The sequence below is a fragment of the Lissotriton helveticus genome, chromosome 3_1 (assembly GCF_964261635.1).
Source record: "Lissotriton helveticus chromosome 3_1, aLisHel1.1, whole genome shotgun sequence".
In the NCBI taxonomy this organism is placed as follows: domain Eukaryota; kingdom Metazoa; phylum Chordata; class Amphibia; order Caudata; family Salamandridae; genus Lissotriton; species Lissotriton helveticus.
The window spans coordinates 432,354,574-432,368,989 of NC_136061.1; the positions used below are offsets into that span (position 1 = coordinate 432,354,574).

The window sequence follows — 14,416 nt, forward strand, 5'->3', positions numbered from 1 at the left end:
AGATCATTAACATCGCTTCACAGTAGAATATAATTAAATGACCCAAACGTCTCATGCTGATTCTCTCAAAAAGAATAATCTAGGAGACCCATGGCATCTTCCAACTCTACAACCTACTAAACTTAGTTAAACATAGTTGCATTTTTTTTCATGGTGAAATCTTTTTTCAATGTTTATCTCTGTTGGGACAGAGACCGGTCTTTTTCAAACACGAAACACTGATTGGCGATTGGGGTGTTAACTTTATCCGTTTATTGAGTTCTGAGTCTCTGACCTCACTCCACTTCCCTGGGTTAGGATTAGAATGCTCACTTAGCTACTCTGACATTTTGGCTCCAGTATTATGTATGCCCTGGGACCCCTGAAAAAATCAAACAATCATAGTTTCATTTTCTCACTTGCTTTTCGTTTCTTTTTCCACTTCACCTTTGTTTGACTTAGCAGTTTATGTAGCTGGCGTGATAGCAATTTGAGCCATCTTTATTTGCCATGTTCGAAATTGCTGCCCTTTGTGAAAAACTTAAAATACATTCTTTGCACTTACATGCACTAAACCGCAAGTTCCGACATACTACCTCACCAGCAACCTCAAACGATGTCATCCCCCAGATGTGGACTGTCGTGTAGGGGAGGTTGGGAGAGTTTCAAGGAGGTTGACTGCTCTGTGTAGGCATTCGGTACGGTTGGTGAAGGGTCAAGCAGGATTTGACCAGCTTTACCTTAGAACCACAGGCCTTTCAGAGACACAGTCTATCTGGAAATGTCTTGATATTCATGAAGGCCATTTATCCTCTTATTTACCTTTCCTGCAGTAGATCTGCATGTAATCCCTGACATGATGATTCTGCCAGAAGAAGGAAGTGCTAATTGAGGAGGATAGTGGAAAGTTTGGAGTCAAATCTCGATTCTCCATGCAAAGTGGTCCTACTATTTCAAATTGCTAAATCTTGTATTTGATGTGTAATACTAATGCAAATACAAGTTCTGATGATGAGACAATCCATCCGCTATGATCTGCAATCCTCCGCAGCCCTAATTGAACATTCTTCCCATATCAAACTATAAAAAGAGATGGATTTATGCACGTTTTTAATTGCCACACCTACTTTTTTGAGGAATACATCTTCCCCCAGACTTCTCAGCCCATGAACATCTCATCAGGCGTCAAAGTGGGCCAGAATCTATTCTCCTGAGTATCTCTCCAGCACCGCCCGTTGGTGCCTTGCAGCTCTAGTCTTGACTCCACCCGCTGGATGTGACAACATTGGTGTATGTAATGTGGGAAATAGTGCGCTGATATAATTTCCTGTTTTTCCACCCCTCACCGACGCAGGTCCAAAGCTCTGTGTGGGCTTAGCCAAAGGATATTCTCCGCATTTTGATTGTCAAATGTCTACTCCAAAGATTTCAAAGTTTAAGCCACCTTACAGATGCCACAATATAATGACCTTGTCATAGTCCCATGACATCTGCATGTGATGTATGCTCAGATCACAATGCCACGGCTTCTGACTCCTGTTCATTGAGGCATCTGAAAGCCTTCAGGAGACAGAAGATCATATTATTTTTGCGAACAGACCGCAGTGATCCCCTGCATCCCCTACTATTTTTGCTAAAGGACCACGGTTATCCCCTTCATCTTTTGTTAAGTCTTATGACAGGAAGAAAATTCAAAAGAGGTCCTCTTCCAAAAAGTGCAAAATGCACCATTGAAAGAAGGAAACCTCTTCTTCCTAGAGAAAAATGTTCCACTCTTGTGTCCGTTTAGAGTCTTGATGCTGCCTCCCAACACTGGACTCTTCGTCAGATAAAATTGCAACACTGAAAAAGACAAAGCAAGATTTTCCAGCTCTTCAGCCACCTGTCTGGAGGACAAGGCCTTCTGGATGGTGATGGTGGATTTGTTTAAGTTGTCTTCTGTGCCCTCTAGAGCACTCCCAAGAGCAAGCTGATCCAGCGGGCTTTGCTGTTCCAGCGACTCCAAACCCAGTGCCTCAAACCTCTGCAACTTTACACACAAGAAAATGTTGAAGGCTGCCAAGAAGCTGTCACTCATTTGGTCAGTGCTGTCGGAACTACCTTTGATACAAACACTGATGGCTGACCTCTGAGCCTGTTACAACACCACTTTCAAGGTTGGATGTTTTAATTTGTGTGTTGAAAGAGAAGGTCGAAGGATGTCTTGATGATGCACCTTTGTCAGAGCCTCATTCTCAATCTCAAAGATTCGCTGGATGGAAGAGCTGTTTGGGTCTGGCTGCGAGGCCTCTGTCATGCCCGATAAGGTTTTCGGTCACAGAGATGATAACTCGAGGTTGTTAATCTGCTTCCCTCCTGTGATACTGATGCCGGCTTATATCTTGATTTATAAAATTCCAGTGGCCGGGATACTTCACCACAGACATTCAACACCCCTCTGTCCCTCCAGAAGAAGTCTTTGTTCACTACAATGGTATAGAAAGTATTAAGAATTTTAGATTTGACGCTGCCTTCCAGGGAGGCAAATCAACATTCTGCCCAAAATCTTGAAACCTTCTTCCTGAGTTTCATAGTCTTTGCTTCTATTCAAGTGTCTCTTTTGGAATCCATTCAGGTTGCATGGGAGAAACATTTTTCAGGCTCAAACGTCCAAAGGCAAATTGCCCTATCCCAGGTGACCCACAATTTCTGTCATCACACTCTTTACCAGAAAGTCTAGTAGTCTAAGTGCCACGAAACTGAACCCAAATACCTTTCCTATGGCACTTCCAGTTAGAGAGTAAAAATCGTTGTGGATGGCTGATTGTTCACTTCGGGCAGTACAAACGTCAAACACCCCCTGTCTCATGAGATCTAAGCCCAGCGTAGGAACTGGCAAAACTCAGTCATCAACCTGTCCTACCACATGGAAAAGAGATTTTTGTATATGGTCAACAACAGTTTGGATGCCTACAAACAATCCTGGAGCGAGGCGTGGCTCCCATGCTGCACTGTCATAGAATGGATGTGTTCCACTGGTTTCTAAGCACATGTCCTGGCAACCCTCATGGACATGCTCCTTGATGGTGAGGGCTGTTTGGAGAAAAGACTGACAACTCCTTGTAATACATCAAGAGCAGAAGAGCTGTGGCTTGTTCACTGGGCCTAGCTTTCCCCTGAAGGCATCACCAGTAGCAGTGCAGACATATCAAGGCTATTAAAAGGCAGAGTTGTCACATTAGAGATAACATTCTCAACTAATCCAGATGCCCAACAAATATACCGCTCATTTTGGAGTGGGGTGTATCTCTGAGATGCAATCAGCAGTAGCGGCAGATCCAGTCCCTATCATCCTATGCCAGTTCTCCTGCCTCAAAACCTCTCTGACCCCTGCCCCTTACACCAACAGCTTCTGGTGGCAGGAGGGTCTCCCAGTTTTGATCCGCTGGGGAATGAAAATGACAGTTCGCTACGTGATCCACTAACCCGTAAGGGCTATTCCCTTCTCTTTCCATCCCTCATCCAAGAGGTACTTCCAGGCGCACACAAAAATGTTAAGGTTGGACATCTCAGTCTCATTGAAGAAAGCTGCACTAGAGGTGGTACCTCTGGAAGAAAGAGGCACTGGATTTTATTCCCTTTACTGTCTGGTCCCCAAGAAGTAAAGGTGTCACAGACCCATCCTGGACCTCCACCTGTGATACCGCTTCTTTCGGCAGGACAAGTTCAAGATGATCTACCAGAACCAAGTTATGCTGGCTGTTCAATGCAGAGGATTGGCTGTTGTTGCTGGACTGCCGGGACAGCTTTTCCCATCTGCCGGCCACAGGTGTTTCTGAGATAAACAGTGCGGTCCTGGCACTATCAGTTCATGGTCCTACTGTTCGGACTTGCAACTGCACCATAAATCTTTTTTAAAGTGCTGACAGGTGTGGTGGCTTCACTGCCACAGTCCGGGTTCCATGTATTTCCATACATAGATGACTGGTTAGTAAAGGCAGAGTGCCCATTGCGGGAGAAGTGACATTTTTGCCGTATGGTGACCGTCATCCATGACTTGGGCCTAACTATCAGTGCTCAGAGGTCTGAACTACCTCAATCCAGCTCTGAGTTTAGCCATCATAGGAGTGTATCTGGACACATGCCCTCTTGAATGAAAGCTTTTCCTACTCAGAGGTGTGTGGATATTCAGAAGCTGATTCCACTATTTCTAACTCAGAAATAGAATCTGGTCCTACATACCTTATTTCGCCTTTGTTCTGTTAGTACCAGACGGCAGAATTCATCCTTTAAGTGGTGTCTGGGTAAACAGCTGTTTCAACATCAAGGGAGCCTCTCAAATAAGGTGCAGCTCTTTCAGTCAATTCATCCAGATCTGCACTGGTGAATTAACCTTTTGGTCCGCCGACCCTGTAGGTTGATGCTATTTGCTGCCAGTTCAGGTAAAGTTTTTGTTGACAAAAATAATATGTAGCGTTCAGCTACATCTACTTATACAAAAAAAACTACTTGAACAGGAAACCGACAATATTTTGGCTTCCTTTGCTCTTAAAAGCAGCGGGGCCAGGGGGGGCCTCCATAAGGTTCTGAAGAGATGGCAAATGTGCATGTCTCTGAAATATGTTTTGTGGTGCTCGTATTTCACTGCTCTCCCGCTGCCCAGTTTAGTTTGAAGTTTGCATGTTTTATTTGGTCCCTGGGGAAGGGGCTGGCACAGGAAGGAAGCAGAGACAGCAGGTATTCATGGGGTCGACAGTGCTGCTCGTGGCAGGAGATGAGCTGTGGGAATCGGTTAACCTATGTACTAGGATGGATTCGGTTTGCTTCGCAAAATATGTTTTCCAGAAGTGCCCAGCTGAGAAGCCTGTCCTCTCGTGTCAGCCATGGAAAACAGGTGGCAGCAAAAGCCTGACCATGTGGGTCCAGGAAAAAGTTAAAAATAAAACTAAAATGGGGCACACACAACTTTGTTCTCGAATATGGCATCTGCAGCAGAGGGAAGTGAGAGGAAGAAAATATTGCCTTGTCACCATTTTTGTTCTGACCCCTTCTCTTTCATGTACTCAAAATGACACAAGGGCCAAGAATGCAGATTGCAGAGACCTAAACCCGTGATCTGCAACTCCACATAAAGAGGGGTGGGCGAGGGAAGGGGCTTGGAAGGAAAAATCTCTCCCTCATTGCTTCCTGTGTTGACTTGAGGAATGAACATCTGCAGCTTCTCTTGGCTTCTTAAATTCCTGTGTGGCTGGTATCTGAGCTATATGGAGATATGGAGATTAATCTTTCAGGGAACCGTTGTGGGGGGGGGGGCAAGATTGTTAAGGATCAAATAAATGAGTGGCCAAGTTGACTAAGTTGTGCAGCAGCAAGAGTGGCAAATTTTGTGGCAAGCAAAGCCAAATTGTGCTCTCTCGGGTGTTACTAAGTTACTAAGTAACTTTTATAATATTGTAACACACTGATGCAAAAGAGATACCAAATACTACAGAAAATACAAATGTTAATATAGGAAACTGCACATTAGCAGGTTTATTCAAAATCTGTTTAGTTTTTCATGTTCTGAACAGTGACCTTTCTTCCACTAGAATAAAACAGTTGTGTAAAACTTGTACAGTGTTGTAATCCATAGAAAACAAAAGAGGTGGGCGAGCACTGAGAGCTCCAGCCCGATGCCTCCGCTTTGACCCTCATGCCCAAAACGAGCCGAGCGTGCATGTGGCTTCTGCCTGCAACTCACACTCTAAACTCATGCGCAAAGAATTCATGTTTTAATTATTTTTTTTTAAAGTGCCTTTGATATAAAATAAATAAAAAAAAGGATAGAGAATGTCATACCCTTCTAGTAACTGAATTTCTCAATGTGAAACCAGAAAACCTGGGATAAATCCTGGTTACCCCGTTTGAGCAAACAGTGTGATCCTAGACAAATATTTTGTTTCACTGAGCCTCCTTTTCATTCATTATCACCGATGAGAGGACCTTCCCATACCCCAGTGCAAGATGTGCACTGTGAAAGAGAAACCTATTGTGTTTCATTTAATAAACTGTAATGTTGGTCTATGCATATAGGAATTTAGGCCTCATATAGATGAAACATAACAACTTACTTGACTTTTAGTTCACTGCAGTAGCGGCTCGTGGACGGAGTGCGGCGGGGCAGGGCGGGGAGTAGCATGGTGGGGGTAGTAAACTATTGCATACGGCCGAACAGAGGTATGTAAACAAATAAATAAAATTAACGAATTTCATTGTGCGCGCTGCATTGCCAAATGCGATGCAGCGCGTGCAACAAAATTAGTTATGTATATTTATTTGTTTACTTACCTCCGTTCGGCCGAAATCTGTAGTTTACTACCCCCCACCCTGCTTCTCCCCCGCCCCCACCGCCCCCCCTCCACGAGCCGCTACTGGTTCACTGGTGGCATTGTCATCATCGGTGGGAATTGAATGTTTTTTTAAGTTCATGTTTAAAACTATTACTTTTACAAACAGCTCTCAGGGCAGCGATATCTTCTGGGGCTAGATGTAGGAGAGCAAATACCGGTCGGTAACGGCCGAATTCGGCCGTTACCGACCGGTATTTGGGTTTTCAGATGTAGGGGCCAATATTTTACAGAATCTGTAAATTTACCGATTCGGTAAATTTGCCGATTCTGTAAAACACCGAATCGGTAATTTTACCGATTCGGTAATTCCAAATGTAGGTGACACTCCTGAGAGTGTCAAAGGCCCTTAAGAGTCGGTATTTTACCACACAATCCTATTGTGTGGTAAAATACCGAATCCAGGTGTGCATGCACATCTGTGCATGCACACTGTGCAATGTGACACACAGACATGCCCTTAGGGCATGTATGTGTGCCACATGTCACACATGCCTTTACTTCGGGTGCTAGAGGGTGTCAAAGTGACACCCCCTGCACCCTTGCAACATTCGGTATTTACCGAATCGGTAAATACCGATTCGGTATTTCCCATTGATTCCTATGGGCCTCACATCCCATAGGAATCAATAGGAAATACCGAATCTGTATTTACCGAATGGGTAAATACCGAATGTTACCGATTCGGTATTTCTATTTTGCAAATTGGCTACATCTCCCTCCTTCTTATTTACCGATTCATAAATACCGAATCGGTAAAATTCGGTATTTATGAGTCGGCAAAATAGAATTACCTACATCTGGCCCCAGATGTACTAAAACGTTTCAACATGTTAAAGAAATATTTTTTTGTATTTGTTTAATGTATTGGTTATGTGATTTTGATGTCAAATATTGCAAACCTCAGCTAGTGAGCGGACTCTTAAATCGAAGCCAGACATTTGACTGGGCTCTCCCTATTAATTTGCTGACTCACCCACCTGTAGAAAACAGGCCAGCTTCCACATTACTCCAGCAAGAAAATATATATTTCTTTTATTCAACAAAGACCTGTCATGTTTTAAACGTCAACTTTAATTGCAGATCAGTGCTGTCAAAATGAAAGACAGCCTATATTCAGGGCCACTAGAATTATGTGGAGTAGCGGATCACCAAATTATGCAGAAGGGTTGACTAAATTGTGCAGCAAGAACCACAGCAGTTTTTTGATGGGATTACTTGATTATTTTGTCAATTTTACATATGACTGGCTCAGGCCTCATGCATGGAAACTGTGGCTTCACTCGTATTTCAAAAGCCGCTTCCCATTGAAGTGTTAATTAACAATAACTATTGCAATGGATTGTGAACATTAGAGACAGGTTAGAGTCTGGTTTACATCGATGTGGAATCGAACACAAGTCTGTGTCCAAAGACAGGCCACAGCAGTTGACCCTTCAGTCCTGTTTGGCTTTTACTTCCTGCACGTAAAATAATCGTTAGCCGCCCAGGTGCCTTAAAGAAGCCTCGGCACTAGTTATTAAAAGTCGCACATGGATCCGGAAATAAAACTTAGCTCACTGTGCTTGCCCCAAGAGGGCTCAAAGCTACTCTCACTGGAACCCTGAGGGGAAACCTAGAGACGTATTCCAAGTTTTACTTCATTAAATGGTTATTTTAATGACTTGTGTGCGTAACTTCTCTCTCCCCGGTGTACTCTTTCTTGTTCCCAAATGTTCAATACTGTGCACGAATCCTCCAGCGCCCATGCCAGCAAACACAACTACGATCCTGCGATTTTTTTTGTTATGGCGGATCTAATTTTAAGGCCACAGTAGAAGAGAAAAAAACATGGCACGTTCCATACTCCTGTTGCTTTTGAAGGCGCTCGGGCGTTCTGTGCTTTATTGAAACCCTGCGCCCGCTCTTGACGCCAGTGCAACTCTCGTTTTGAGAGGGCGACGTTCAGCGCCATCTTGTGCGTGCTCGCGCGAGCCGCCTCAAGTGGGTCACGTAATCCCCGCAGGTTTATACGGAATCCATGCTGACTGTTAACTAAACAGCCTCCTAAGCACCGCGCTGCAGCTCTTGTCAGGCAACTGTCAGGGGGCTGAGCGTGTGCACGCGCCGAGGAGCGGCTGATCCCTGTGCATGGGACACATATTGTGTGTGTTCTTTGTCTCTGGGCCACCGGGTTAAGGATGCTGGTGATGAGCTGCGTTGTGATAAAGAAGATGCTGAATGATAAGGAAGTCAAAGCGGTTTCCGTGTAGAAGATGAAGTAGCTTTTATGTTTTTTTTACATATGTAATCCAGATCCTAGTTTGCTTCAGTATTTCTGTAATTCGGTGTGAATGAACGTGGGTTCTTTCACTGTGCGTTATGCCATATAACCGGGTCGGACTGGGACAGAAAATAGGCCTGGTGACAAAATAAAAGTGGACTTCATATGTTGATCAGATCGCTAAAAGAGTGACCCACATTGTGCAAATCACTGTTAAACTTGTAAAGACTCACTGTGTGTAGATGTGTTGTAATGTACAGCCTTGCTAAGTTCCCCAGGTCCATGCATAATGTGCTGCTCCAGTCCATTTTTTCCCCTTTGAATTCCGGTACTTTCAGGCTTGTTTATGCCTTTAAAAAAATAGGACTGCAAGTCCCAGCATACACAGAAGAAAAACTGGACTGTAGTAGCACATTGCACATGGCACTGTAAAGCTTTTCACCTATGAAGGCATGGGAGACTGCATTGCATGCATTTGTGTGTGCTGCAGGTAATGTTTGTGGTAATATGATGGAAACCAACAATAACAAAATGACTCAACAGCCCTTAGGACGGGCCTTCAAGCTGCCAAAAAGCCTGCCCACACACTGGCCTGTCAGATCAGCCATTCTGGCACTTCCAGATTATACCATAGGCCAGTGCAGGCCAGTCCAGCCCATCTGCATCAAAGCGATGTGGGCGAACTGTAGGGAGGGAAAGGAGGGAGCAGGTGAGACGAAAGCAAGGAATACGAGTGCAGTGGGGGCCTTTTTAATGTGTTGATCTCCCCCAGAACTCTTGTACCTTGTTGGAAAGACCAGAAGTGCATCATGGGTAATTGACCTCCTGCTTGTCAAGGAAGTAGTAGAGGCAAAGAGGTAGCTGGTGTGCGAGGAGGAAGCATGAATTGGAATGTGAGAGCAGTAGTAGCAAGATAGAAACAGCTTAAGATAAGGGGAAGTTTGACAGTGTGGGCATTGGGGAGTGATGGAGAGTTAAATAGCTTACTAGACAGTTAGGTATCTATTGAGTGTCTTGTATGTTTTAGTAAATGGAGGTCACCACATTGTGGTGCTTGGCTTCATGAAATAGCCATTTGTGGTGGTGCAGGAACAGTTTTCACAAGGCACCAAATTAGTCAGTCCCATTCATTGGGCAGCAGTGAGGGTGTAAAGTCCTGTAATTTGAAATTCATTTCCACAAATGTATGGCGAAAACGTAGTAAGGTCTGTGAAGCAAAGAAGTTACAGGACAAAAATTAGGAGGTGGGATGTTACTGGCCCTTGCAATTGAGTGTGTTAAAAGATATTTGCATTATTCTGTTGGCAGAGGTGAACCAACTCTCAGGCCTCAGTATCCTATCCTGCCTGTCTACAGGTAATAGCAACCTCAAGAACCCACTTAAAATGTGTCCTAATGCGTTATTCCAAGCATTAACATGTCCACTACAAACAGTTTGTCCTGCTTGTTTAGTTTCAGAAGCTGGCTCATGCTGAAACATACAAGGGAAGAAGTAATGAGTACCACTAATACTGTGCGAGGAGTAATGGCTATCAATAATCCTGCTATTTTATAAACTAGAAATCTCATGAAGGTTTATTGTGGCAGATAAATATTCATATCTCCGATACAGTGTGCCAATAGATATAATTTCCTATACTGCTGTCATTCAATAGAATAATTCCTGTCAATAATATCACTAACCATCAAACTGTGCCTCAATGAATATTGGTTCAAGGCTATACAAAACATCCAAGGTGAGTGTTAACCCAGCAGGGTTTTATGACCTAAGCCGTTTCATTCTCTCTAGCTAGAACTCAGAGATCAGCAGAAACACCATATTTCCAGATTATTCTTCTCACAAATTATAGCTGCCTTAGGCATAAATCCAGCGGATTCCAGTGAAATCAAGTGAAAACACCTCACATGATCCAATGATTTGGTCTACAAAGTCTAGGATTGGGAAGATAGTGTACTGCTGAGACACAGCGATATGGAATCATTATCCATCACACATGCAGAGCTAGCACCTTGTAGAGGTCTTGAAGTGTACAGCTCATAATGAGCAGCACCACTGCATAATGGCCTCCGCTGCAGCTGACCCTGGGTCGGTACCTGCAATGGTCCCATTGACGGTGTAGGCTGTCGCAGAGCCCTGTACTGGGAAGGTGGGCATATCCCAGCCTGCACCTACCAACCGAGTTTTACTCTTGCCCAAGTGAGTGGTTATACATTTTTACTAATTAGTTAATAACATTGTGTAGATTGTAAAATCAGTTTTAAATTCATGCTTAAAAAAATTGGCAGTTTCTAGTCCCCTAACTCGTGCGGTGTGACTGTGCTATTTTAAACGGAGTCTGCTTTTAAGAGGAATTCCTTTCATTAGCCATTCTCAAATATCTGGAAAGAGGCACCAAAGTGTTTCATTTTTTGTGGCACCTACTCCGAGCAGCATTTGGCAAACACTTTATTTATTCACACCCTTCTCATAAAAAGAGCTCCGGTTATCTAAAGATAGGATATAAGGGCCTAAGCCAAGTATGAACCATCAGTTTAGTACCAGTGGATTATCTGCCTGCGGCACAGACCACACAACATCTCACTGGGAAGACAAATACTATAGATAAAAATAATGTAAGGTGTGATACATAGAAATAATGTGGAACATCAGTGAGCCTAAAGTTAATAGAAATTATGTGGTGCTCATTCTACTCTGCACTAAAACTAGAGCTAAAGGTGATTTGTGTAAATAACACTTTTTCTTTGCTGTGTTTTCTGTTCTGTGGGGGTTTCGTGTAAAAACGAGGCATGGCAAGTAGTCACGCGATCACTGTGTGACTTGCCACCACTTTACATGGGCATTTCACATCAGCATTATTCTAGCGGTAATGGGGCATGCTCTCCGCATGCTGTGAAGCAGCTTTGCAAAGTTACTGATGTGGTAAAGCTGCATCACACAAGTGGGTTTACAGCTAAGCTAATGATGCACTCGCATGGAACTGTGTGCACAAATCCGTTTACGGCCTATCGGTGAGGATTGCGTGACAAATTGAATGAGTGAAAATAAAGATGCATAGAATTATATATCAAGTACTCGGTGCATGCTAGGATACACAGTGATTCATGGATTTTGCAATTCTATGTTTTAAATTGAACGATTATACAGGTTTTCAATAGAGAAATGCTAAATAAGAGCAGCAGTAGCATTTTACGCATCACCCTAATGAAAATAGGGATTCGTTTACATGTATGTTACAAAATATTTGCAGTGGTCTCACTTTGCAGTCAGAGAAAACAAACCTCAATCCAGACTTCCATATTAAAAGAATGAGGAAGAACGCGTCTAAAATTGCCTGACGTTTACCAGGCACATTTTCTACACAGACTAAGCGCTACAGGATACAGAAACACTTCCCAGACCTGGTTATTGTTCATTCTCCATGTGTATTGCTTCCAGGTTTGGTGGGTGTGCTGAGGCTCAGTGAGCTAAGTGCTCGCCTGTTAACTGCAAGTTGAAAGTTCACATCTTTAGGCCGGCTCAGACCTCTTTCCTTCTGAATGTGCTGAATTGAGTAGTATTAACGTTGGTAAGAGAAACAGACATTTGAACCTGTTGCTTAGAAATAACGCATTGAAGTTTCCAAAAAACATGCAGCATTGTATTAAAAAAGCGAATTATTACTAACGTATAACTATTATAAGCCTACAATTTGAGTTGAGCTTTTGTACTGTACCAGAAGCATCAGGGAGGAATGTCATAGCCGTGGTTCCAATGTCCCTAACTCTACTCTTGCGAAAGTTGTTTTGTGTGAAGAGATGTACCATAATAAACTAAGAATACTATCATGAGCCATATGCAGGGGCCAAGCGGTCATTCTGTTCTCTTCCACTCTATCTGGGCAGTCCTCTCTGTGTTTAGTTAATAATGAAAGGCCACAGGACCCAGTTGCACAGCAAGAGTGGAACATGCACTCATTTTTTAAGTTGTAGACAACACGCTTCTGGAGTATGATAAATACTCTACATTGGCATTAGTCCTATTGGACCTCTCAGCGGCCTTTAACGCGGTTGACCATACTTTTTGGCGGGGCTGTGCAGCTCTGCACTAGACTGGATCAAATTGTTCCCGAAGGAAAGTTCCCAATCAGCATGACTTACCCTCTTTAGCACAAAAGAAGTCCATTTGGATTGTGGCGTACCCCATGGTTCCTCTCACCGTAACTCTTTAACATATGCATGCACCCTCTTATTCATGTGCTCAAAACCATGAATTGCATAATCTATAATTATACAGTAGACCTGCAGCTACTTTTTGGGTTAGGCGATTCTCCACTGTCTGAGGAAAACTTTCAAAACACTATGCACTTTATGCGCGATTGGATGAACAGCAACCATTTTAAACTCAACACGCACAAAACCGAGATTGTCATCACCAAAAGTAAAATGGATTATTGGAATGCCTCATTTTGGCCTACTGTCATATCACCTCTCTACTGAAGGACCTCCATTCGCTCCCCATGGGGCAAAAGATTGTCTTTAATATAGGGTGTATTATCTTTAAAGCTCTGGCTGAGAAGAGCCCTGCCTTCATAACCTCTAGATATATGAAATACAACCCAAACATGACCTTATGATCCTCTACTATGAATGTCTGTTTTGTACACATGTTTAAAAAGCAAAGACTCTGTGGTTCCAGATTCTCTGTCTTGGCCCCAGATTCTCTGTTTTGGCCCCCCGAATCTGGAACTGCTTTCCTCCTAATATACTGATGCCCCCAAATTACATAGAGTACAGACAGGCTCTTAAGACCCAGCTTTTCCGACAAGCGTATTACTAGGGCATCTCTTTTCACAGCAGTCTGTTTATTGTTTTGTCTCTTCGGGCTATTGTCACCATGAAACCGTATGGTGTACGTGCGCTTTATAAATATCCATAACATAACATAAGATGAAGACCAAAACCAAGGAGCAAAGATTTACTGATGTTCAATTGGTCTGCACAAGTTTTAAATCTAGCCATAGATTACTATACAAGAATAAAAGCGGCACATTGTGGGTGTCCATTGGCAATTTAAAATTTCCTGACTGAACCCACTGCCACCACGAATTCACAATAACCTCAATGGCAGAAAAAGACCTCCACAAAAGAGCTCTTTGGGCAATGCACTGCCCGGCCAGCATGGAGCAGGACCCACTGATAAAGCATCCCACCGAGGCGGGTAAGGGTACGCGCATCCTGGAAGGGTTACCTCGGGTGATATATGTAAAATGTGAATCCTTAGGAATACTTCTGTTCTCTGCCCTCGATGTGGGTTAGTAAACCTCACAGAAGACATTTTTGTTGTAAATAGTGTTGTTTGGGGAGGATATGTGAGGGACCGATAACACCCTCCCATTCCCCCACTTGATTTGTGTTGTATTTGCATCTCCCCTCTGCAGGACTGCTTGTTGCTTTTTGTTGTGTTGTATTTGCATCTCCCCTGCTGCAGTACTGCTTGTTGCTTTTTGTTGTGTTGTATTTGCATCTCCCCTGCTGCAGTACTGCTTGTTGCTTTTTGTTGTGTTGTATTTGCATCTCCCCTGCTGCAGTACTGCTTGTTGCTTTTTGTTGTGTTGTATTTGCATCTCCCCTCTGCAGGACTGCTTGTTGCTTTTTGTTGTGTTGTATTTGCATCTCCCCTGCTGCAGTACTGCTTGTTGCTTTTTGTTGTGTTGTATTTGCATCTCCCCTGCTGCAGTACTGCTTGTTGCTTTTTGTTGTGTTGTATTTGCATCTCCCCTCTGCAGGACTGCTTGTTGCTTTTTGTTGTGTTGTATTTGCATCTCCCCTG

At 43.4% G+C, this 14,416-nt stretch overlaps 1 protein-coding gene across 1 annotated transcript in view; it reads left to right on the forward strand.

The window, feature by feature from the left end:
* The window catches only part of PARD3B (par-3 family cell polarity regulator beta), a 2,182,026-nt gene that overhangs the window by 1,459,278 nt on the left and 708,332 nt on the right, over positions 1-14,416 (forward strand). The gene's annotated exons all lie outside the window — the stretch shown is intronic.